Raw genomic sequence first — 27738 nt, 5'->3', positions numbered from 1 at the left:
GTTGACAAATAAAGTTTATAATAACTTCGAAATTTAAACATTGATTAATATTGATACTTTTTTTGTAATGAATAATGTGAAAGCCCTAGTGTGTTCCGTTACCTAAGCATTTGAATGTTATTAATACGTTCCTATTTCTTATTATGTTGTTGAAATAACTTCTGTGAAAATACTGAAAGGAATCTACCTGACTAGAATTTATTCTTGTAATTTTAAGAAAAAAAACAATAATTTTCAATCACCGTACGCAGTAAATACATAAAAAAACTTTAGGAGAAGCTCAGAAATATGAATAAAACATATAATATTGAGCACTATATTTAATAGAAGTATACAAATTCTGTTAGATGGATTACGGTGCCATGGATATAACAAAATCTACCAAGATCATCAAGTATCAAAATATTTTGACATTTCAACCAATAGGAACCAGGAGTAGGTAAGAGCCGAAATGAAATAAGGGGACTGCAGAAGATCCCCGTAAAATAGGAGTAAGCTGAAATCGAGGAACGGATGTCAGGCACGGAAAAAGCTCGAGAAAGTACTGAATACCTTGGACCCCCTAGTAATCATCGCAAATACATTATTCTTAATATTTATGTCTAACATAAAAATGAGTACAGGGGTGACAAAAATAGGGATTCTGATAATCTCACTTAAAGCATTCTCATGGTTCCAGCCTCATAAGACTACTAGTATCACTTATAATGATACTAGTAGTCTTATAGCTTGACATGTCACAATGATAATAACTCAATGTGAAATTTGTTTTTGTGGTGCATATTCCACTTTGTACCATAATAATTAGTAGTACTTTTACGACATAGGTCAGTAGAGAAGGCGGAACTTGGGACCGATGATTTCAATGGCCAATCTGCGATGGGTAGATCTTTATCGCGTGGCGTCACAGTAGTCGGTTGGCGAGCAAACTTTAGTAAAATTATAATAATTATTAATTTAGTTCGTTGTTATTATCATTTTTCTATCAGAATTTGTTTTGTCTATCTATTTTTAAGTAAATTTATGATTAGTATATCATACAGCAACAATAGAGATCTTACATGAGATGCCAAGAAGGCATATAGGATGTGGTTCCATATATAATGTTCGAAACGAGTCACGTGACCGTTCAGACATTGGGGTGTATCGAAAAATGTCATCGATGTCAAAAAGGCATATTATATAGGGTGAAAAATACTATCGATGTCAAAAATGCATTAAAAAGGTATATACAGTATGTTTCGAAAAATACTATCGATGTCAAAAGGGCATTGAAAAAGCATACACACAGTGTATTGAAAAAATACAATCGAAGTCAAAAGGCTATTAAAAGGCGTATACAGGGTGTATCGAACATACTATCGATGTCTAAAGGCATTATTGTCTCTACTTCACATACAGAATATTATACAGGGTATATGAATCAATGCTATTATTGTCTCTGGTTTTACCAGGGAGTTACATACGCTAGTCTATAAAACGGTCTAGTTGATGGTCTATAGGTCGACCTGGTGAGGCAAATACATCACATTCCTTCTTATTGGGTATTTCTATTGTCGTAAGTAACTGTTTAAGGAGTTCAGTTATTGTTCAGTAAATTTTTTCTAGGTGTGTTTGTGACTGGGCAATATCGCTCTTGAGACTCTTGTATTTTGTTTTGTATAGATTTAACTAACTGTGAATTTAATCGATTATTCATCTGGTTTCAACCAAAAAATTCATCCGACAAATTTTTATTGACTAACGGATTTTTACCAGAAGATAATGACAGTCTTTATCTATTGTAAGCAACCCATATTGATTCTTCCAGCAATAAGAACACATATTTTAAAAATCTTGAAAAGTCATGTAGCCACATCATCTAAAATAATTACTGAGTTAATCTTAATATCCTCCAGATGAATTACGTCTCGTAAAATATTATATTCCTCATATTTAATTTAATTTCTTTCATGGGTTTGATGAGATTCCGCAAGTAAGTGTACTTTGGTTAGAATAAACGTAGATATTTTCATATCATATTTTCAATCCGTTGAGGTAATCAATTAATGACAGCATCGCATTCGTTATACCACTTCCGCTAGATCCTAACCTAACCTAACCCTAGGTTCAAATCAGCACCAAATAATGTACCATGTTTGCTAATTTTATGTTCACAATAGAAATCGTGGTTAACCACAGGTAAAAAGATATGGGAATCACTCTGCATTGTTACCACCTATCGATACTTGGGGTATATAGGGTGGTATATATAAATAGCAGATCATGGTTAATCGAAGGATAACCAAACGCAACACCAAAGAAAAAGTAGTGGACAGTTCATTGAAAAATTACCTCTTGAGCTCAATTCAAAAGTCGACAGGGGCTGCTAAAATTTTGAAAATTGAGCTTGAGAATGAATTCAAAGACGCAAAGGTAGCTGTTTGGAAATATTATGGAAGGCAAACGTAAAATGGGGATAGGTGTGAAAAGAAAAAAATTTGGTATCAAGAAAAAACGTCTATAGACTCAGCCATCAATAAAGCAAAATCTGATCGTGCAAGTCTTGAAGAACAAAAACACAAGATCAGGTGATGAAGAGCAAAAGCTTGCGTAAAGGAAAGGGACTATATTTGGCAATGGAAGGAAGAAAATCGGCGATATACCTGACGAAGTGTTAAGATTTTAACCGATACTAAAGGCATATTCGGCTCAGTGGAGCTCCTTTGTCCTCGAAGAGGGCCTTTTAAAAAAATCCCTGTTCCACAACGAACAAGAAAGAAACTTCGAGAACAGTTGTGTTGATGACAGTGGAGAGGTAGCACAATAACAAAGTACAATAAATTAAACTTACTATAATATATCAATAAAACTACATCGCGCGAGCTAAGTCTCTAGAAACGGCGCCGCTTCGCTGAGGTTTTTGGCTTTTCCCAAAGTCAGGTATATTGGGGAGGATTAATTTAATTGTAAGCTATTTTCACATTAAGGAAGTTACTTGGAATTTCCCGGCTCAGGTATCGGTCAATCAGGTATGGATGAATTTTCATTTTATAGAGGGACTTTGTTCGGAGAAATGTATACCTGTATTAAGTATTTTCAAATGCAAGGTCACATGGCATGGTCGCCATACATGTGTTCCAGGAAATCTGTGACTGCATTACATTCACTATCAGATGGAATGCTCGAGAGAATGAACAAGGCCAATAGTAGATATCTATCCAAAGTAGTTTCTGGTTTATTAATCCGTTATTATTGAGTCCGCCGATTTTAACATCCAGTCCCAGCTATACATGAGGTTCAGGTTGATTTTTGTCGGCGCATTTAATGTATTTTTTTGTCTAAATAGGGGCGAGTTGTTTGTGATATGTTTTTTTTTTATCTAATGACTAGGAAGGTTTTTTATTTATGTTTGTTTTCTTTCTAGGATTCCAGAAATGTCGTTTCTGCTACCGAACACATTTAGCGGAGTTATAGTTTATTTCAGAAAGCTATAGAGCAATAAAATCTCATTATTCAAGCCACTTTTATAGTTTGGCATTGATTTCATTGTAAAAGTTTTTTTTATCAAGTCAATTTATGGGTTTAGCCTATTGTTATCCCTTCACAAACTCTGAAATATTGTGCCAAAGGCGTGCCGGTAGTCTACTCGTAAGAAGGAAAGAATTTTATTTTAACAGAATAAAAATTAGGTATCATGTACATAGTATTAGGTACATTATACAAAAAATATATTATACAGAAATTAAAGTATAAAAAATCATAATATTCTTCGTCACCTGAGGAACTGTCATTTCCTCTTGACGTTATAATTAACGGGTCCACGGTCCGATCGATCAAGTAGTTAAGATCCCACATTTTTCCTCTTCTTTAATGACATGCTGGACTGCTTTTCGCCAGTTCTCTGGTGTCACCTCCGTAATGGCTTGATAAAACAGTAGCTTAACGTCTTTCATTTTGAATGTCGTGTTGTGTCTTGCTACCAATTCTTTCACGTGCGCCCATATAAGGATTTAGTTCGCAATGATATGGCGGTGTGCGCAGCACAGTTACACGATGTTTGTGTAAATTTTTTTTCGTTAATAGTTCTTTTTTTATCAAATTATCTTCAAATTCAATACTTTTGGTGGTTAACCAGTCAATAATTTCTTGTCTTCTCCAAGTTGGAGTCTTCTCTATGCGTAGAGAATGATAACTTGCGTTATCTATAACTACTACTGAATCAGCCGGAAGATATTTTATCATTTCACCAAAATAGTCTTCAAAAACATACGAATCCATGCCTTCGTGGTAATCTCCCGTATGGCAAGATTGAAAGGTTAGCAAACCTTCTTTTAAAAATCCCTCTTTGCTTCCAATATGGACGATTATTAGTCTTTTCCTTTTACCTGCTATCTTTCTCCTCCGCAATTATTTGAAAACGATGGACTTTCCAACTTCAGTCATTCAGGAACATCGGTCGACAGTTTCTTGTACAGTAAATTTCGGGTAATCGTATTTTATGCAATCGTGTACATTTAAAATAATAAGTTTTTCATTCACTGATAGTGGCGAAGAAAAATCTTTTCGTTGGTGTAAATGTCGCCATTTTATTACTAATCTTATAATACTGTGAACACTATGTACGGCTTAGCAGCAAGTATTGATGCGTTAAACTAAACAAATATACTTATAAAGGTATAAAAATGTTGGGTAAGGCACCATTGCCCTTACGGTGCATGGTTAAACCGAATCTGAAATAGGGTTGGAATTAGGCAGAGGCACTAATAAAAGGTTAAACGGTACCCGTTAAACGCAAAACGTAACTGTATAATCTACTACCTAATTAATCCCTACACAATATTTTAAGACCTACACCCTTGGCCGACACCGAAACTGAGTCGAACTGGACAGAATTCCCCATTTTATTGTTCTATACATTTCTGAAATAGACTATAGTTAGTTTATAATTGAAAGTCATAATGAACGGAACGACATAGAAAAGTAACCGGTGAATTTAAATGAATTATATAAGTTATTTAAGTATTAGTGATAAGTTAATTAATATATAAGTGAATATTTAAATAATATTATTTAAAATTATAAGAAAATGAAATAAAATAATATAATTATAATTATTTAAATAAAGTACGCTAGAGACAGTGTATATAAATTCACCCCACCGATAGAAATAGTATAGATGAATAAGAAAAACATCTCAGTATGAAAATTTGAAATAATTTTATGACTTAATAAAACAAAAAAATAAATTATAAAAATAATATACAAGATTATGACAACTGTAATCATAACGGTGGAAATAGATCACTCATGAAAGTTTTTGCATAAACTGTAATCTACTACTCCATTTCATTGTTTTTATCGAAAATCTGAAGTAAATTAACCAATATTGAAAAGTTGGTAAAGTGAACAAATGCTGTCCATTTATCTATTTTACTAAATTAAAGAGATGATAGTTGTTTTCAAGAATCTACGGAAAGAATAAAAGGAATAATTAGAGAGGATAGTAGTTCATTACAAACAATCTACTGCTTCTGAATTAATGTCGGAATAAATGAAAAGTTTGATGTTTATAAATAGAATCCTTGAAAATATTGACCATATATAATAATTGATTCTATGGACTTAATTCGTTTAAGTGATACAAAGGAAAACATCTCTCTTTATCTGAAAAACTGAAAGCAATATTTTATCTATTTATTTGCGATAGCAGAGTAGGGATAAAAGATTGTATTCGGAATTATATGTTTCAATTCAAAAGCTGATTCTACACTAAACTAACTAGTCCTATTCCTGATTACCTCATCAATCAAAATCAACCGCACACTTACAGTTGGGTCAGATGGGTGAACTGTGAAATATTTTAGAATTGACATTACCCTTCACAATCCTCACTATTTCAACACATACAGTTAAAACAGTGGTTAGAATTCTATTTTGAACTTCAACAAATCAATTTTTCAATCTCTCCTTTATACAGTGTGCTCATGAAGTGAAGTAGCTCACTAATATTCCAAAATTTGTTAAAATAGTTTACTGCATAAGTCTATTAGAAGTATGCGTATTCTCTAAACTAACAAATCAACATATTTCTTTTAAAGGTGCACCCTCTATATATTTTTTGTTTTTATCAATCTATTAAATTACAAACACAAATCTCAAAATCAAATTATACAGATATTGGAAAGAATAATTATTTGTGTCAATGTTTTTTAACAGAAATCATATTATTTAATTGGATGTTTAATTTGTTCTTGTCCTTTTATGTAAATGTATCCAATTCTATTATAAGCAGCTGATATTATATGATGAGATATTACCAAATGATCATCTAAATCAAAAGGTTATTTATGTGTCCTTTAATTGCTTCAAAAGGTGTGAATTGAATAAATAAATGAATGGAATTGTTATATGAAAGAATTGAATATTCCATGAGTTGATCAGGTGTTGAATCTTTGTTGGTGTCTCTAAAACATCGAAAATATTCACTTAGATTAGAATGAATTTCGATAACTGAATTGGAATTACTATTTTTCCCGTGATATAGTGCAATTCAATTTTATTTTATTTCCAAAAATCTTGTAAGTCGTCATGTTATAAAATACGAACCACAATCTGCTGTTATTTTATAGGGTAAATCATGAAATAGGATAAGCCAGATAATTATTCGAAATTTGAAATTCTAAGTAAGATAGTATTATATTTTAGAATATTAGCAAATTCTTGGCTCATAACTCCTCCTTGCCTAGGACGAAAGAATAATGGAGTTATTTTTGCGAGTGGAATCCGTTGGAATTTCTTCTAAGACCAATTCCGCTTCTTTTGTAGATTTTGAATTGCTACGTCTTCTTTTCAATAAGTAGTAAGCTATTATTATTGTGAATAGAATAATTGATATCGAGATTGTCGATATGATTGGTATCTTGCAATAAATCTCCTTTTCCTCAATGAGCTTCAACTGTTTGGTAATTCTATTAATTTTATATAGATCGTCGAGTTTTATTTCCGTTAGGTTTAAGGCCTGATAGTTTTTTCGATCTCCTCTATATCCAATTTCGGTAAGATTAAAGATTTTCCCTTTCGAATTTCTTTCTTGAATGAATGTTTGAATTTATTAATCGATAATTTGCAATTTTCTGGAATAATTATCAAAGAAGGCGATTGAACTTCAAATATTCTGCGAGCTTGACACTTCGATACAACATATTGGGATTCTACAGGGATGATCATTGTTGTTTGCGGTTTGATCGATTATTGGATTTTGATTATGTATTTCGGTCGCGTAACATCCAGTCCAATTGTCGGTAGGAAGGAATTGTTGAACACAGTAGTAGGTATCCTCCACCTTTGGGTATTCTTCATTCTCCGGCTGGCTTTCTTCATCATTAAGTGCCAAGTAGGGGTAAGTGGCAGTTAACACTATATTCTTTTGGATAACAAGAAATATGTGGTAGAATTCTAACGGCATTGGTTTTAGGATAGGGACATGGACTGCGAAAATTAATTTAAAGCCGGAAAAGGTCATTTCGGTTCCAAGAAATGTATAATATGTCAAGTTATTATTGAACTCAGGATATTGATCCTTTTCGTATACTTGTTTCAAATGTTTAATCAAATCTGAAATTTCGTGACTTGATATTACACAACTATGAAGTTTATTTAACTTTGAAATAGCGTGAAGGATAGCGTTTTCAATATTTTCAATAAATGTTATTAGATTTTGGCAATCGAGATTAATTTGTCCTATTGTTCCTTGTAATTTAATGAATCTACCTAACGAATCGATTTGGTTTAGAATGGACGCTTGAAAGTTTTCTAGATTGTTGTGTAGTTTTTGTTAATACTTCTGAAGTGATTGATTATAATGGTCAATTAATTTTGTTTATGAATTTAATTCATCTGTTATATGCTTTTGATTTTCGCTTCGAAAGGGGTATATTTCGTTACTGAATGAATCAAATTATTACAGCTTATTACTGAGTGTTTTATAATTTGTGTTGGAAATAGATTTTCGTTCTCTTCTCGTAAGCATCTAAAAATTTCATTTAAAGAAAAATGGATACGTTCTACCGTAAGTTCGAATTGCTATTTTTAGCTGTTTTATAATGGAGTGCAATTCGGTGTAATATACAGAAACCTTCCATATCTTTATTTTTGAGTTCGGCGCCACAATCAGTGGTAATTTTCAAAGGTAACCCGTGATGGGCTATGAACAAACCATCTACAATTGCAATACCATTTACAGACTCGAGGGGATAGGCTTGGCCATACCTGGAAAATGAGTTGTTAAAAATGGAGTACTATACTAGTATACTACTATATAGTAGTATTGCCGTTCTCACATCTGTGAAGAACCGGTGATGTCACTTGTCTACTGCGCATCTGGTTATTGTTACAAACCTTACTGTCACAAATGTCCGATACATGTTGTAAATTTAATGTATGGGTCTCAATATTATATCTGATCTTAAAAATACACACTAAAATAAGTAATATATAATCTTTTCCCAAAATCCGAAATAGTTTCTCTGCTTTTATATAGAATACATGCCACGTATATAACAAAAAACATCGGGATGATTTATATAGCTTGTGCATACGCTTGTTTCAGTTCATTGTTTTTCTAGTTTACTAAACGATAAACATTTAGATGAAATAATAATACAAATCTGTTTTTAGTAACCTGTATCTCAAGAATTAGAGTTGAATAATCATCAGCATTACAAAAACCTTGGAAAACTTATTTTTATGTTATTTTGTTGGCCTATGATATCCTTTATTCATTATACTTTTAACGTTACTGAAATATCGAGCTCACCACCATCTTAATATTCGACATAATTTCCAATATCTTAATTTTACACATAATTTATCATTGTAACATCAAATTAACTTTTATATCGTTGTTGTGAACTTTATTTTGATTTCCTGTTTCAAAAAGGTACATTCCAAGACCAAAAATTTTTAACTTGATGAATAGAATTCTGTTGCAATGTTATGTATTTACTCACTTAGTTAATTGAATGAATTGATGTTTTTGGTTTTAATTCCCAACTTCTTCTCTAATTCTTTCTATATAATATAGAGTTTTTAGATCCTATTTTATATTTATCATAATATCAACTACTCCAATCATACTCTTCATTTGTCTTTTCTATTCTGGTTAAAAGATTTTCTTGCTATTTTTTTTCATCACTCTCAGTTTTTTTAATTGTTTTATTCTTGTTTATACCAAATCTTACAGTTTGTTCCGTATTTTGAGTTCATAAACTGCATTTTTGTATTCTTAAATCCAGATAATTTATCGTGTTCTATAAAAAGACACTTTCGTGTTTAAATCTCTCTCCTTCGTAATTTGTAGTTCAAGCACTTCTCATTAGACTAGTATTTTGATAAATAATTAATTAACAAAATTTTGTTCTATGGTGCTCGTAATTTTTTTCATTTTTATTTGGAATACTTTTAGTTGGACATAAAAAAACAAATCATGCTAATCTGTCAAGTCGTTCTAAAAACTTCACTCAAATTAAAAGTTATGTGATGTTAATCATATCGCTTGACTATAGTATTCAATCTTTATTAACTCGATTTTCAAGCTAACACTTTTTAGCGATTCCTTGATATTTTGGGTAATTTCAGAATTCCATTGTTGGTACTAGTATTTGAATTTCAGCACCGAATTAAAATAATGCCATTATATACTAGAAAACATTAATATCCGGTTACATTTTATAATGAGATTCAACATTGTAGAAAACGGCGTTATTTTGATTTCAAAAGCATCAAAGAACTGCCTTCTAACTTAGAACTAGAAATAGAGAAATTTGTATCTTTTAAGAGAAACAGCACTATCAATGTATTATTGAAATGAAGTCTGCTTACATCTGGAGAGAGTAGCCCTTTTAAAAACTAGAAAGACAGTGAAATTTTCGTCTTAATATCAATATGTCGCAGAAAAACATGAAAAAATGACTAAAAGAAAATATTTTCCACATAAACTGATATTTTCTAAAAATATTATAATTATCAAAAAATCACCGCAAATTACTAAAAGATGAAGTATTTATTCTATTCTATAGAGTTGAAACTTCTTTTTCGAAGTGGTATTTTGAGATGTGGTATATGAGAAAAGTTGGCGGATAATATTTTATTTATAACGGAAAATAACATGAATTTTCGTCTAATAAAGAGCTTAGAGAGGACTCCCAAACATTCAATTAAGAATCTTATCGAGGAGGGCTCAGTGTGAACGAAGTACATGCAACCGAGACCACGCAGACACGGCAGCGTTTGCGGTAGATAACTACACCTTCGAGTGTGTTAACATCTTCAAATACTTTAGCTCTCTCATAACTGAAAACAACGAGACTGCACTGGAGATACAGAAGAGAGTTAAAGCTGGAAACAAGGCGTATTATACCGCCCAGAAGATGCTAAAATCCCGACTACTCAGCAGTCGCACAAATGAGAGGGTCTACCGTATAGTACTAAGATCAGTTGTCATGTATGCTCCTGAAGCCTGGGCTAGAGACGAGTCAAATTTGCATACTGGCAAAAGCCGGAAGGCCGCAGACTACTAGCACTACCACGCATAAGATGGCAGTACAATGTAAACCAGGACCTAGAAGAACTAGGCGTTTGAAACTGGCGGAGAAAAGAACAACATCGAGAAAAATGGAGGGCAGTTGTCCGGAAGGCCAAGGCTCATCAAGAACCGTAGCGTCAATTGAGAAGGTATAAAAATCGTGAAGCACATTTGTAATGAAATGGCCCCATTTACACTCAAATAGCGCTTGAAGAAAAGTAACAAAAATCATTTCCATAGTATGGTACTAGTAGGAAAACAATGAAGAATAATAACAAGCGCCCTGAATGAATAATTTATCCACTTTTTCCCTGATGTCCTATATTCTTTTTGACATTATATAAAAATTCTGTGAGCTTGTTATACAAATCTCAAGATTTTCTTAGATATTTTGGGTCTTTTTCAATGAATTGCGAATATAAACAACTTACTAATGCCATATTTTTTGCAAGTGCATTGATACTATGACAAGTTGAAAATTTGTATCAGCATGAAATAAACGGATGCAGATTTTTGTCTATTTAGTTATTCTACAAAATAGACCCTGTAATTTAAATTATCCTATATCGATACGCAAAGTTTTATTGAACTTCTACAAACAGGTTTTGACTTGATTTTTTAAATATATAAAATACTCCACACACTAATACAAATTAGTTTTCTCTACTTTTTCATCTAACTTATAATGAAAATCAATATTCTTTGTAATAAATTGTGGTTTTGGATTGTTTATATTTCATTCCCTTGAGAAAGCAATAATATGAAAATATTGAAAATAGACTGAATGAATTAATATTATCAATTATATTCAATCAGAATCGATTGGATAACGATATAAATAATAGAAATAAATGTATTACGATGAGAAGAATACTATTGAAAGGGTGAATAGGGAAAGTGTGAATTTCGAATCCAGAAATTAGGACAACTCTACATATCAACACATTTTGAGGAAGGAAAAGCAGAATATTTTGAAGCTATGAAAGGAAAAATTTATTTTCTCAAAGATTACTATCGTTCATACCCGTATCGGACAGTGAAGACAGAATTGTGTTGAAATAAATTACCATTTTCTCACGCAGTACGAAATAATAAAGAGTGTATTGAGAATTAAAATTTATCACGAGTCGATGTCGTAAATTAAGAGACATGAAAAGTAGGTTAATTGCGCTGCTTGCATTTCTCCAGGTACAAGTTTGGATAAATAGTACATCAACTATATAAACAAATTATTGCTTAAATGTACTTCTCTAATCACAGGAATCCTTTAAATATCTTACGTACTAGACGTAAACACTAAACATGCTCATTTAGCCAACTTATGATGCAATAAATTTACACTTGGAGTAGCTTTAAAAAAAATATTGGCAGTTTTAAATATGATAGCATCTAAATTTTTTATTTTTTGAATCCACCTATATTCTATAGATATAGAGAATTCTATAATGAGACACTTGCCGGCCAGAAGAGTTTCATCATTTCCCCAAAAATATTTTTATTAGCGCTGCACATCCAATTACGCGTAGATACTAGTCTCAACCTTAAATCAAATTTTGATGCATTTAGCTCATTTCTATCTACGTCTATTCCTTGATTGAAGTCGATAAAATTCTGTTTTTGGCTGTAAATATATCGATTATTGTTCTCCCTTCTTATTGTACCAAAAATGGTCAGAAACATTTCTGAATGGATATTCTTCATTGACGGTATATTTTTAAATTAACAGTTCAAGAAAATAACGATGCCAAGAATTGAGATTAAGAATAATACATATATTATGAACGTATTTTTGTGCGAAATTCTTTTCCGTATCTATTGATTCAATTTGTTAAGATGAAAATCATTCGAGCGTCGGGTGTTTTATTTAAATCTTAAAAGGTGCACCAGCCTCTTCGCGGAAATTGATTAGAGTCTCTTCCCAAATTATTAAGTCGGTTAGAAGTGCCTCTGGTATCAATTACCAAAGCCAATTATGTTTACGCTTTATAGTGTCGTCTCATTTTAAGTTTTATATATCATGTTATATCATTTTAGCTCTCTTCTGATTGAATATTAGATTTAAAAACAGGTAAAAAATTGACGTTTTGACTTGGTCTTTTTCAAAATATGTCTTAGCATTAACAACATGCATATATATATATATATATATATATATATATATATATATATCACCTACAAGTTGAATATTTAAATAATAATGTTTCCGTAGTTTTTACTTCTCAAAAATATGTAGCAGACATTGATTAATTTATTCGTAGTCACATTAAAATTGAGAAAATAAAGCTAGAAAGTCTACTCAGATTGATTAGATGTGTTTTATCATTGGCAGCTCTCACGTTCCTAAGTATGTGAATAAGTTCTAGAAATTCTCTTTTGATGATCTTTTATTCTATTTTCTAAATACTCAGATGTGTGTCCTATGTAAACGACGTCACAATCATAACAAGGAATTGAAATATAGGATATCACTTTTTGTTCTTTCATTTATTTTATTATGTCTTTTATTATTTATAACAATATCACATCTAGATTTTGGATGAAATAGTTAAGCGTCTATATTCAGGATCTAATAGTTGGATAGCTCCTTCAGCCAAATTGTTTTTTTTTGAAATAAGATGCCATGAATTTAATTTTAAATGTCTTGATGACCAAGTTGGTTTTGTATATCATTCTCTAATAAAGTATTTGTTTTGATATCAATTTTTTTCAAATATCCTATTCATTATCCTTTATGTAAATTATTGTATTACTGCTGTACCAAGGATAAAAATTAAAAAAAAATCAATTCTTGTCATAAAAAACATACACTTGCGAAATCGAACAAAACAATAAAATTAATTTTTCTTGATGTCAAATAATATAAAATTAACAATAACTTAAGAACAGAATGGTATACGGAACCAAATTGGTCCTCAAGATATTTGACCTTCAATTCATGTTATCAATTACTATCTATTTTATTTTATTCAGTTTGAGTCTTTATTAATAACTTCTGTTTCAATATTAGGTTATCGATTTTTTCGATATTTTTCTTAGTATTTTTTTCTTCTTGACATTTTCTTTAAAAATTTTGTACAATGTTTACTTATTTTATTGTTATGTCTTTCAATTCACTATCTGAACTTGGATAAAACGTGATTTTGATATTCATGCTGTAAACTGGTATGTGCAATTAATAATTATATTAATCAATACATTTATCTATTAAGTAATATAAATATACAAGTCATATTTTAATGGAAACCTAAATAGGTCATTTTTTTATCTGCTTCAAAATTTCATTTTCCATTTCTATGTATTACATTGCTTATGACGTCATCTATTAAAAATCACATCTATTAAAAAGTTAAATAGTACTAGACTTAAAACTTTTTCTTTTCCGACAACTTTATTCACTAGAAAATAGCTTGACTGCACGCTATCAGTTTTTATATAATTTTGAAGTTCCGCATATAAGCCCATTATTGATTGGAAGAGTATTTGTGGTTCATTTTGTTGTGTAATCCTTGTGTGACTATTTCTCATGGTACTCGTCGAAAACTTTTGTATCCATGAATGCTCAATATCCAATTATTATTTACAAAAATGAATATCAAATAAATACCTTTAAAATTAAATTTATCAGTGGATCATCAATTTGTCATTTGACTTGTTCCATTCAATGAGAATAAAACTTATATGAAGATTTTAGTGATAATTAATGAATGGGGAAACCGAGGTTACAGGATAAGTATTTATATCCGCCTACGGCAACATTCTGCCAGAACAATTAAAACTAGAATACTCACATTTTCACGACGGCCTATTAAGCTCCAGCAAATGAAGAATAGTTGTCGAATTGAACAGAAATACTGAATATTTTACTATGAATAAGATGAAACTATTCGAATAGAACGAAAAGTTGAAATTAGTAATAGGACTTATACGTTAAAAATACTCTACAGAGATAAATAACGGATAGAGATTGTAAGTAGGGCCTTTAGCAATGCTACAAATGAATAGGTCTTCTTGCAATATCCAGCTTCTATGCAATTAATAAGAAGCTTATTCTTATTTCTCATTAGTAAGGAGAAATAAATTGACTTTAACGATCTGGAGTTAGTTACTTGAATGCATTCCATATGGATGGTAATAAATAAATATTTTCATTAAATTTGTATTTGTTGTTGGAAAAGATATATTGATATCTATATATTTATATTATATTTCTACATTCACAGCACTATATTATATATATGTTTGTGATATAAATTCCAATGTTTTTTGTAACTAATTATCCTGATAAGAATGATTGAATTATAAAACACATTTTACCTACAATCAAACAGCTGAATGACAATTTTGCAGAAGTAACAATATAAAATCGTGTAACAGTGTACCACCGACATGAAAATAAACGTTTATAAATGGATATTTCGATAATTTCCTAAAATGAAGCTATGAAAAAAATTAAGATGCTTTAGTAATCTTTGTAAATAGACCAAAATAAGTAGAGAAAAACTAGAATACTATAAAACATATAAATAACAGAAAATACATTCGTAAAAATTTTTATGTTAAAACAACAACAACCGTTGGAAAAAGTATCATAAATTAATGAAATATTACAAATGAATCTGTGTAATGATTCTATTAAGAGGGCATAAATTCCACAGGATATATTGACGAGAAATCTAAAAAACGTCATCTAATATATGTATTTGTAGTAGTTTCGTTCTAATTGAAACAGTGCTATTTTAGCACTAACTAATAATATCTTTCAACTGAAGCCTGAATCATAATATTATAGAGAAGAATGATAGGTCATAAACGCATAAAATATTTGCTTTATAATTCCATCTAAAAGAAGACATTGAAGTTTGGTTTCGATATCACTGATAGGAATTTTTAAGATACATACAGGCAGAATTGATAGCGTTAGAGGTGCGAATCTTTTAAAAACGTATAATTTAGATTCAAAAATCTTAGTAAGATGAAATGTACCCTTTATTAATGAAGTAAACCCAGAAAACAAATATTGCGAAACACCTTCCACACATATTGCCAAACACCGTGTCATACAATAATGATAGGTATAAACTGGTACGATGTCAATAATATTTTATTTTGCAAAACCAAACAAAACTCGCCCTATCCTGTATTTTATATGGTAAAGTATTGCCAGCCAAAGCAAAACTCGCCTTATCCATCTACATTGTCATTTCAAAAGACGCCTTATCCAATTACCCAATAAAATTGCTTGATTCGGCATCACGTGATTAGAATCTTTTTGCGCTATTCTGTGTTATCCATATTTTTCCATCAGTTTTGTTTGGTTTCCTGATGAATAAACACTTATTTTTTGTAGTATTTTAAGAGCAATTTAAAGGTTTGCTTGGAAAGAGATGTGTAAGATGTGGTAATTGCAAACCCAAAAAAAAAGAAATCCAAGTGAGCCTAAAAAATTTTTAGAATGTACAATGAACTGATGCGTGTTCAAAATGGAGTGAACTGACAGAAAAAGTCAAAATTGAGAAGACTTAAGATAACAAAGTGAGACTTATGACGGAAAAGTGCACAAAATTATATCTAATGCTTTTTTTTTTAAATTAAGAGAAGGGAATCCAGAAATTTTTACTTTCTCTTTTGACTGTTAAAAAAATTTGGTCAATCCCAAAGTACCTGATCAATTGGTTCCTCAAAATCGAAGTTAACTAAAGACAATGTTTTCATATAAACATGGATGGAAAACGAGTTTCCCAAAGGATCTAACTAAATCCAACAATATCTGCATTTTTAATTCTCCGAGGCAAAAAGGTTCGTCATAACCAAAAAGCGGCAAATAATATTTTAGTAAGGGGTGAAATACAACTCAGACACTGCTGCTTCTAAACAGATCTTAAAAAGAGGAAAAAATCTTTCAAATTCTAGTCCTACGAATATACAAAAAGGAGTACCCGTCAAATCTGAAAAGTTACATGATTTTCAAAGGCTTTTATCAAAACATTTTGGCAAAGAATGAGTCGACAGTGAGGAACTATCGTTTTACAAAAACCTTTTAATCCTTGTGGTGGCTAATGAAGTAGTTGGTGTTTCTGACTATCTCGAAGACTTTTGCCAAGAAAATAACAGTGAAAATGGAGAGCTTAGGGTCTAGTTATAATTTTCATTTTATTTTGCTTATAAAGTTTAGTTAATATGTTTGCTTAAATTTCAATAAAAAAATTGTAATTTGTGGTCCTTATCCACAAAGACAAATTTCAAAACTTTTATCCAAAATTAAAATTAAAAAAATAAAATCATTAAAGAAAAAATATTTCAAAGTAGCAGAGCATAAGAGTCGCTAGTTGTTTCATTGAGTTATATAGAAAATATCGTTAACAAATCTTTAATAATAAGAACGTAAATAGTTTTTCCTCATTTTCTCAAAATTGCTTTTTATGGATAAGGCGAATTTTGATATGGAACGCCTTATATATTATATCTATTAATGTTAATTGATATAATTTACATCGAAAACTCATGATAAGATATTTTAACTACTTCATAATATGTCAAAATTATTTATTATATTAATTTGACTAAAATATTTATCTCTCCGTTCATAAATATTTAAAAGCCATATTGACCTTTTTACTAAGAACCATGCATCAAATATTCGATCCTAGGAATGTATTTAAGGAGATCGTGACACGTCAATCCATAATATATAGCTTATCACCGACATGTGTAAAACACCAAAATAGCGCTGTGTGCCTTTAAGAATATTAGATATTTCAGCTATATATCATACTTCAAAAGCGGAGAGCGATATCTTTAAGGGTCCCAGCAAGCTGTAGGTGTTCGGTAACTCTATATCTTATGTGACACCGTTAAATTAATACAAAGCGTTCAAATAACGAAATATTTACTTGGTACATAATAAAACTAACTTCAGTTGCATTCGTCATTATCATTATCAATAGTGGAAATTATATGGGCGGTAAAAGTTGTAACCTATCTCTTATTTTTTCCTCAACTTAATAGCAAAAACCGTAACATTTATTCTTAGATTGATGCCTGAATTTGGAATAATTATGAGGTATATAATTCTGCATCGATTAAGATAGAAAATAGGTACTTTTCTGAGGATTTAAGCGAAATAATTCATTTCAAAGTCACCATTTCCTTCATTTTAGCCGAAAGTGGAATAACTTTTGAAAGAATACAAAAATGTATGTTCTTTTACAAAACTTCTACAGCTAACAAAATTTTGTCAGTAACTACCGACGATTGTGATTTTTTGGGCCTAAAAACAAGCGGACTTTTGGAAAGCAGAGATTACAGAGAAATATTTTGATGAAATTATTCATTCTGACCTCACTACTGTAGGTGTACATGTTAAAACGTCGCCTGGTAGCATGTCGATAATGACGTGCTCTTTATTTTTCTCTCTATTTGAAATTAATTTGTAAAACTTTGTGTCATATGAAAATACATTTTTATGTCATGAACATTACTGAGAAATATTGAAAATATTCCAAATATCAATATTATAGGATTACACATGCTTTGTTGCCAGATTTTTTTCCCTATTACAAAGCGTTAGGCAGGTTCAATGTTGAATTTTTTTACAACACACTCGGTTAGAAACGTATTGCATCATCCATAAAATACTTTAATGTTAATTGAATTTTGCTACTCATCAGTTTTTGTTCGGCACATATCGAGAGTAAACACTTTGTGTATCATTGGACATTTTTAAATTTATATTGACAAAGGAAGAGTAAATAGAAATTTGAATTTAACATTAATTGTTAGAATAATTGCTCTTAATGAAGACGGGCACAGTCAGAGGTACGTTGCCAATATATTGGAAATTAAACAGTCAACTGTGTCCTGGGTAGTTGCAAGAATACCAAATTTTGAGACTGCAAGCTTTACGAAGAAATATATAACAGCAAGATTGCTTCAACTAGAGTTAGCTGAAACTCAAATGTGAGAGTAATTTTACAAAACGTGAGAAATATTTTAAGAAATGCTGGAATTACAGCCAAAGTATCTGACCCTGCTCCTCAACTGAGTAGGGGACACCGTACCATTAGGTTTTAGAGATTCGCATGAGAACATATGAACTGGAATCTTCCAGATTTGGGTAATGTACTTTTCACGGACAAGTCAAGATTTTGTTTATGTAGGAAATACCTGTTTATAGAAGAGATGGTGGGAGATATTTACCTTTTGAAGGTACAGCAGTATAATCTCTAAGATACTGCGATTCATTTTCTTTAGAAAAAAAATATGGTTTTTGACGAGATCGAGGCCCAGTTTGTGGAGAGACTAACCTAAATTACAATATTATTGACTTGATTCAAAGTATAGTTAAATAACTACAAGTTTTTATAATATTATGCTAAATCTTTTGAGTTGAGTTTTTCCTGCTTTGTCGACATTATAAGTCAATTCACTGTATCTGAGGCTAATATTTGAAGTAACTCAAAAAAACCACAAGTGTAATTAATTTCTAGTCTATGATAAAATTTTCAGCATTGAAAAAATATATCCTCGAGATTTGTCCCATTTTCCGTTTGACACTCCTAATAAGTTACCTATAATATAACTTGGAAATGAGATGCTTCTCAAATATTTATCTAGAGAATATTTGGAAAAAGTACCTAGTGGTACTCTGTTTATCTATTCGATTACAGGTACAATAACAATTTCAAATTGTATCGTAATACAATCGTTATATCACTTAGAGAAGTTGGATAAGTGAATCTAGTCCCTTAATACAGTTATACAAACAGAGTTTTTCAACGACACATCTCTAATAGGAGCTCAAAATACCCTCGTCCAGAAATAAGGGAAATGAATGGGTTTTTGCTTCCTCTAATGGCTTTTTGCTTCAGGTTCCTCCAGTGTATTTCCTAATACACGTATAATAAAGTGCCGAGAGGTATATTTCAAAAGTTTATTTGAAAAATGAAAATCCTCATTTAACGTTCATTCGTAATAAATGTCATTATATGAAACAATTTTTTAATAAACTGTTTGGAAGGTTACCAGATGAAACGCTAATAAAATTGTAAAAACTTGGAGACGTAACAGCTTTTGATCAACAGCTTTCGATAAATTTCAACTTTAATTCGATAATCATTTATTCAATTAATCATTGCGTATTTTCTGCATCGACATCATTAGATGAAGCCAACAATGGATGTTATCCTCTTCCATCTATCGAATGCTCCATTCTAAATTAAGTACATTTCGAATATATATATATATATATATATATATATATATATATATATATATATATATATTCATCAAATATTTTGCCCAAACCATTATTCAAACATAATATAGTTTCCGCCACTTTACTTAAGAGATCTATACAATAATAAATAAACATGAACAGAAAAGATCTGAAGTGGTTGATTTGCCGAATAAATACCTTCCAACCAGAATTCTCTACTACGGTAATGAGATTCCGTAACTTCTACTGCTAACTACCATCAAAATCTTACGTCATTTGAAAAAGAGTGGAAACTGAGCAAACCTGATCTCCACTCTACATAGATTAAATTATTCAGTGCATTTGAAGTTGATACGTCACGTGCACAGAGAGTATCTCGGCATATTTCAAACTTAAACACTGGGCAACATAGAAGCAGTAACATGAATATGACATTACTCTTAGACTAAAATTTGCCTTGTCTACAATTAAAAGCATTTTTGGAGAAACAAAAGAAACAATAATATTGTTGGAATTAAGATTTATACATGCACTTCCATTAATTCCAAAAGTTTCACGTTCCCTCAAGTGTGTAAACAGGTAGTATCAAAGTTCGTATTAATATTGTTATTATGATTGTTATTATTCATTCTCTATTTGTACAGCCGTTGCTAGCAGGTATTGCACTTAGAAGGGTTGTATACGTGATAAGGGTTTCAAATGTATAAAAGTATTGAACAATGATCTAATGTTTGTTTAAATGGGATAAAATATATGAATGGATAAAGTAAAATGGAAATTAAATGAATAAAGCTACATTAATCCTTAATAATGTGCTATTCAAACCGACTTTGGTTTATGTAATGACACTGGATTTGCAATTAGCTACTCGAAAATTAACTCCGTGCTATCTGTAGCGCAGTCAACAAGATATGATGGTGAGGAAGAAGCTAGCTCCAGTAGACATGGCGAAAAGTTTCTTAGAACATATTAGAGGCAGTAAAGGAAGACGATGATTAAGTCTGTGTACAAAATATCACATTGAGAAGGGTATTGGAATTAGTGTGCGATTGTTCGGAATCACAGAGACATTCTCATTTAAAATGTAATCTAGTAATGTAGAATAGTCTAGAAGAGAGATTCAAAGTACTTTAGATTGTTTTATAAGACAAACGGAACTCCAATGTCACATTCAATTTATATTTTTTCTGTTTGATACCCTCATATTCTAAGAAACCTAATTTTCACAATAACCGAAAAATATACCTTGCTTTGTATCACATATGTGCAGAATTCGATATTTTGCCACTGGCACTGTAATATTATTTACTTTATTATATAATGATAACATATCCTTCGGCCCTATATTTAGTATCGAGGCAATTCTTGGAATAGACATCCATATAAAATATTCATTGATAAATATTGAATACATAACTCCACGAACATCCGATGACAATCAAAGGAAAATATTAGTTTCAAAATTCACTTGTATTATCACTTATTATATATACCAAAAATCGAGTAGTTAATTGTTACCAATAGTGATAAGGATAATTGAACTTGTAATGTCGAAAGGTAAATACATTGAACTTCATTTTAAATTATTAATAAAAAGTTTTTTTGTATTGAAACAGAAAAAGAGTCTACAAATTAAAAATATCTAGACCAAATAAGTTTAAGGCAATAATTTAAATAATTCACGAGAATAACGGTAGGCGTATAAAATACATAAAACAACTTTATAAGTTAGATCCATTTCTGTCATCATTTGCATCTTCAACCACATCTAATTGCTTGTGCCCAGAAATGTGAGGAAAACTTTACTAGTATATTAAAGACTGTTCACTAGATGTATATTAGTGAACAATAATGTTATTTGTAGTTCAAATGTATATCCACTTTCTGCTTTGGAAGCAATTAATAAGAAGAAATTTAAATAGTTAAAAACCTAAAGTTTTCCTGAAGTCATAATATTGCTGTTAAAAGTACCTATCCCACTTTTGATAATAATATTTACAAACAAAAATTTTGTTTCTTCAGTGGAAGCTATAATTTCACAAACTATCGTATGTTACCTTATCCATGATTTGTTACACTCAATTATACCAACATAACTTTATAATACAAAATAATTGGAATACCTCAATCAATTATTTTTAGAAAAAGATATGCGAACAATATAGTAAAATAGGCATTTTTCAATTACCATCTAAATAAAATTTGAAAATTTGGTTTTATTCCCGAAATGACTTTTCTTCACGATATATGAGATAAAAAAGGGGATTAGACTCTCAAACTGTTGAATAACAGAAAAATTGCAAACAAAAAATGTCTCACAATAAAGTCGAATGCAAAATCTGATATAATCTACTCAACCTTTCCAATTTTGTCTGTTGGATTTCCTGCAAAATGCGATTTAGCAAAATTTTCAGTAGATAAAAAGATTAAACGGACTGTCAATATTATAGATGTACCATAAAACAATAAAAAATGACTTTTCTTAAAAATTGCTCACAAATCTCAAATATGTAACGATATTGATACTAGTGACCATAATAATTCAAGTCATACGAGTATTTATTACTACCCATTACCATTGATAAAATATCAAAATCTTGTTATATCAGGTTCTCTTTCTACACCTTTTATAATAATATTTAATGAATAAACGAGTACAAGAAGACGAGTCCCACTTGTTTTTTTTTACCTTCAGATCCAATATTTTAATTAACTTAGAAGCCACTATCGAAAGAAGAGAAGCTAGGGTGGTTATTCATTCATTTATCTAAGATGGGATGTATGAAAACTCTTGCCTCGATTGCTCACATTATTATATAGGCCAAACCTATCGACATATCTCAATCGGGGTAAAGAAACACTTTGTGTGCTAGAAATTTTCATATTTCCTCCACACTAGCCCAACATCGTGCCCACACAATTATCGAGGTCGATGATTCCAAAACCATTTGTTTCTCGCTCATGCAAGTCCAAAATAATGAATGAATAGCCCACCATTATATTAGAATAATTCGATTCAATTAAATAATTAAATTTATTATTTAATTTAAAACATTAACAGAATATCCCACTAAACAAAATCTACTATACCAAATAATAAAAGGAGTTTTACCATACTGTTCACACAAGGATGCACTGTAATAACAAACCTTGGAATATCAAGAAATATTTACATTTGATTACAAAATCTTTTAAACAGTCGAACACAAGAAAGTAGAATTTTTAGGAATCATCTCAATTTAAGGTTTTAAGGTTTCCTTAATGTTCCGATTTCTTTGGCTAATGAAAAATAAGTTGTGAATCACTCACACCAATCATTATTGCTCCCCAGGTATCCTTGACAATAGAGCTACAAAAGCACAACGAACTTAATTATTTCGATATGAACCTAAAATAGAGGCAATAATCAGTTCGGACTTCGGAATTGTGTTAATGCAAATTAACAACCCAATCTCAATTCAAAGTAAAATAGTCATTCACCGAACCAGATTACAAACGGTTTAAATTGTTTTTATCATTATTTAATTTCTCTCTAATTTGTAACAAATATTTTTCTATGAATATTTTTTTGAAAACCATCAAAAAATATCAAAAAGATGAAATAATTAATCAAACAATGATAACTAGTCGTGAAACTATTTCAAAACACTGGAAACATTTCTCTACTAAGCTACTCTCATAATAATATATAACATATTAATGATTATTATTGAAGACAGTTAGGCCCTTAAATTCGCATAAAGCTCTGACCATAAAACCATAAGTTAAAGAATTCAAGTATTTTGACCGTCCTACGGCCGTATATTTAGAGGAAAGGCATTCAGTGGCATTCTTGGTTTCTGTTCAATTTATTATAAAAAGAAAAGAAATATGAATATTCTTTGTCGTACTGCTCCAAAATTTATGCCTTCATTCCGTGAATCCAAAATATCAAGACGTATTTCATAACGATAACTTCCAAAAACGTGCCTCCAACTTGGTTAAACTTCAATTATTTTGTTCTGTTCTTATACTTTTTTATGCAGATTGATTCATTTTGCTTACTTATAACTAGTATGAAAGAACCGACGAACACTTATTTTCAAACCGCTTAATAATAAAATTACATACAGTTAAGAATTCCAAGAGGTCTTATTAATACTAACGTATTTAAATAATTTTGTATACATACACCAGATCACACAAGCCACAACTTGAATAAAAAATTGACAAACTTTTATTCATAATGCAAATGCCAAAGAGAAGGTATAAGGGAAATTCGGACACGTAAAACTTTTGGGTTCTTGAAATAAAATTATGATTCAATATTTACTTTACTCAGAAGATGGAACAAAATCAAGAAGCTAGTGAGATCTGATAAGAAAAAAGAGATGAGCATGGATATCCTTAATATAATTCTTTACACTGCAGCTTACTATCTTCCTTCGCTAAAATCTACAAAATTTGATTCAATCTATTAAACTCTCAACATTTGTCTTTGTAATGACTTTTTTCTTACGTAAGCGCACCAAAAGTAAGCAATGGTTTTGTTTTGTTTATTGAACTATTCACAATATTTTTGTTCTGTAACACATTCTTCGATGAAATCCATAAAATTATGAAATATGTTTATGATACTTCGATATTGATATACGTATAATGCTTTAATTATTTACCACTAACTACGACTGAACATTGCACAAATAGATCACGTTGGTCTAATAGCATTTTAAAGATAATGAAGAAAAAATATATTTGCACGATAGTGGGATAGTGGCATTGTAAATTTTATTGGAATTAAAAACCAAATTATCCTGGAAGTTGAATTTTTATGTATTTCTCTGAACTGAGTTTGCTACTTGGAATAATATCACGGCGACCGAAGTATTGAAAAATAAAATAAAAAGATTAATTACCGTTCGGTGACTGTGCCGATTCTGTTTCTAATTTAATGAGAAAATCGTGTATGGAATCTAAAGTAGTGGTGAGTGCAGCTTTCATCATCTAAATACCGGACGAATAAGCTTTTAACAGATTAATATACACTCAATCAAAAAAGTATTGCAAATAATTCTATGAATATAGTAGTTTATTTAAGTCTAGTCAGAAAATAAAGTACTTATGTATTAACGCAGCTACAGAGCTGGCGGTTTTTTAGTGCCACCAATCCGCACCTACAATGTAATGTAACAAATAATAGAATAAAACACATTATTCGGAACCAAAACATTCTCAACATTCAAAATACTTTACTTAAACAGAAACTAATCATTCGGATTTCGGTGGAAAACATTTTTTGACTCCTCAAAAGACGGTTAAGTCTGGTGACCTGGCTGGCCAAAAAAATAGGCCTTCACGTCCTATCCACCTAAGAGGGTAAGCATTATTTAAAAATTCTCTAACTTGTCCAGAGGATTGATACACATCAATCAATTCACAAACTAACTGACAATGTACCTACAAATATGGTAGCAAATAAATTAACTACTCACATGAAATTATTATTCGATTCTATAAGGTAATGTGATATTACGTGATAGTAGTTACATTTTAACAGATATGTTAATTGATAGTAATGAATATATGTTATAAGCATTATTATAATGATCAGCCAAGTCTGTATAATATAACACATGCCCTTATAACAAGAATTTTGTAGAAAATTTTAGATTCTGATGTGACGAAAACATAGCTTGATGTCAATAATGTGCATAGTAGCACAAGATTGTCGTTTTAAACTTAAATTTATTGAAAAACTCATTTAAAACTTAGCTAATTGTGCAGTTGCTAGATTAATGGATAAAAAAATCTAAAAGCGTATATAACAAAACCCATTTAAGTAATGTGTCACTAGAAAAATGTTGGAAATCTCACTTCAACAACAGAAGATACTTCAATTTATTTTGAGAAACAATCAATAATGAGATAATCTCCATCAAGGAGATATTTTTTACTTAAGTATTTTTGTTATCTTATTGCTTTTTTGAACGAAACTCACGAACACGAAGTCTAGAATTTTGACTAAAGAAAATATTGTAGGGTTTTCACAATACGTAGTTAATGAACAATATGTGTCGATGATAATGGATATAAATGGAACAAAGTAGAAGAAACAACAAATTTACAAATGGACACCAAAAAAATGGGGCAATTTATACGGCTATGTGTAGCATTAATTTAACAAATAGTTTAATAACGCATTAGCATCTTAGATTCAGAATAATCCCATTTTTAATTATATATCTATGATAATATACCCCCCACAAAAATTATCGTATCATTCATTATTTTTTAAATATTTCAAATGGGTTGCCTGTTTTTCGAATTTTTTTATTATTGATTTACCAAATCATAGAAAATATCAAAAAAATTGTACAAAACATCTATAAAAAAATGAACGGTACTTGAACTAAAACCAGCCAATGAATTTCTAAAAGCGTGTGTTGCCGCCCCTCGTTCTTATTACAGCTTCCATTCGTCTTGGAAGGCTTCTAAACAGGTTCTGGACGTATCCTTGTGGCATGTTTTTCCAGAAGTTGAAAAGAACATTTCGAAGATCATCTAGTGTTCTTATTGGTGTCAGTTGTTGCTGAATTTACCATCCTAGATGGTCCAAGACATGTTCTATTGGGTTAACGTCCGGGCTACCTGCAGGCCAATTCCGGGTGGGTACCTCGACCTCTTCTAAGTAATGCCGAACCACTCTAGCAGCGTGTGGACGAGCATTATCGTACATTAGCACACAGTTGTCACCGATATGAGGCATATAGGGCACTACATGGGGGTCTAGGATATTGGTTATGTACCTATCAGCATTTAGTCTTCCATCATTCACTGGTACTAACTCCGTGCGACCCTCAAAATAAATTCTTCCTCAAACCATGATAGAGCCACCATCAAAGCTTTCAGTTTGACCAAAATTAACCTGATCTTCCGTGCACCACGTCGCCTATATACTGGTACACGCCTATCTGATTAATACAGACAAAATCTTGATTCATCCGTGAATAAAATATTGGATCAAGCTTGAATATTCCAATTTGCGTGTTTTCGAGCAAATTCCAATCTTGCTACTCGATGTTCTATGACAAGACGTGGACCTCTAGCTGGCACTTTGGCTCGTATACAATCTTCTCTCAGCCTATTTCGAACTGTTTGTAGGCTTCTTCGGACATTACGAGCAGCCAACAGATCTGTTTGCAGCCTTCGAGCGGTGGTATGTATAATTCTTAACGCTGTTAACCTCAAATAACGAACATCTACTACCGAACTTACCTTTTCGCGGCCTTGTCCGGGCCCTGTTTCGTCGTAGCGAATAACAACTCTGGATATGGTGCTTTGTTGAACTCCAATTACCCTGGCGACGTATCTTTCACTGCGGTCATCTTGTATGAGCGCGATGATTCTAGCAGCTTCTTCATTCGTCACATGTCTTGTTAAATGTTTAGGCACATCCATTATTAACAAAATAAATTCAAATTTTCACTATACAATAATACAATTTGCTTAGAAAGTTCTCGATCTCAATGCATTCTCCAAGACAGAAATGATTTACTGGAGCATTTTTGCTTCCAAAAAAATTTGTAAGAAAATGTGATATTTTTTGCCCATGATAAGAAACCAGAATTATTAAGTTGATACATATACAGATTGTCCCAAAAAACTAGAATTAAATATTCAAAATATCCTAAAATACAAGTGATGCGATAATTTCTGTGGGGTGTATATATAATAAAATTCTTTCAAATTGTAAAGAGAAGAATATTGTGATTCACCGTAAAGAGACTACAATCAATATGATCATGAAAAAATTTCGACGGAAAAATTTCATTTTTGACTATTGGAATGTTGATAACTGGGTAGTGATGAAGTCTGAACAAGTTGCTGAATATTAACTCCATTTTAGCAGCAAAGTTGTTAATTGAGATCCCATTGGGAAAAACCCAAGTAACCGACAGGGAACGGAAGGCTCAAGTAATGT

At 31.0% G+C, this 27738-nt stretch overlaps 1 protein-coding gene across 1 annotated transcript in view; it reads left to right on the top strand.

The window, feature by feature from the left end:
- LOC130890665 (lachesin) overlaps positions 1–27738 on the top strand; it is a 397611-nt gene that overhangs the window by 69172 nt on the left and 300701 nt on the right. The gene's annotated exons all lie outside the window — the stretch shown is intronic.

This window comes from Diorhabda carinulata, chromosome 1 (assembly GCF_026250575.1).
Source record: "Diorhabda carinulata isolate Delta chromosome 1, icDioCari1.1, whole genome shotgun sequence".
In the NCBI taxonomy this organism is placed as follows: Eukaryota; Metazoa; Arthropoda; class Insecta; order Coleoptera; family Chrysomelidae; genus Diorhabda; species Diorhabda carinulata.
The sequence above is the reverse complement of the archived record's forward strand: the minus strand, read 5'-3'. Positions and strand labels throughout refer to the sequence as shown.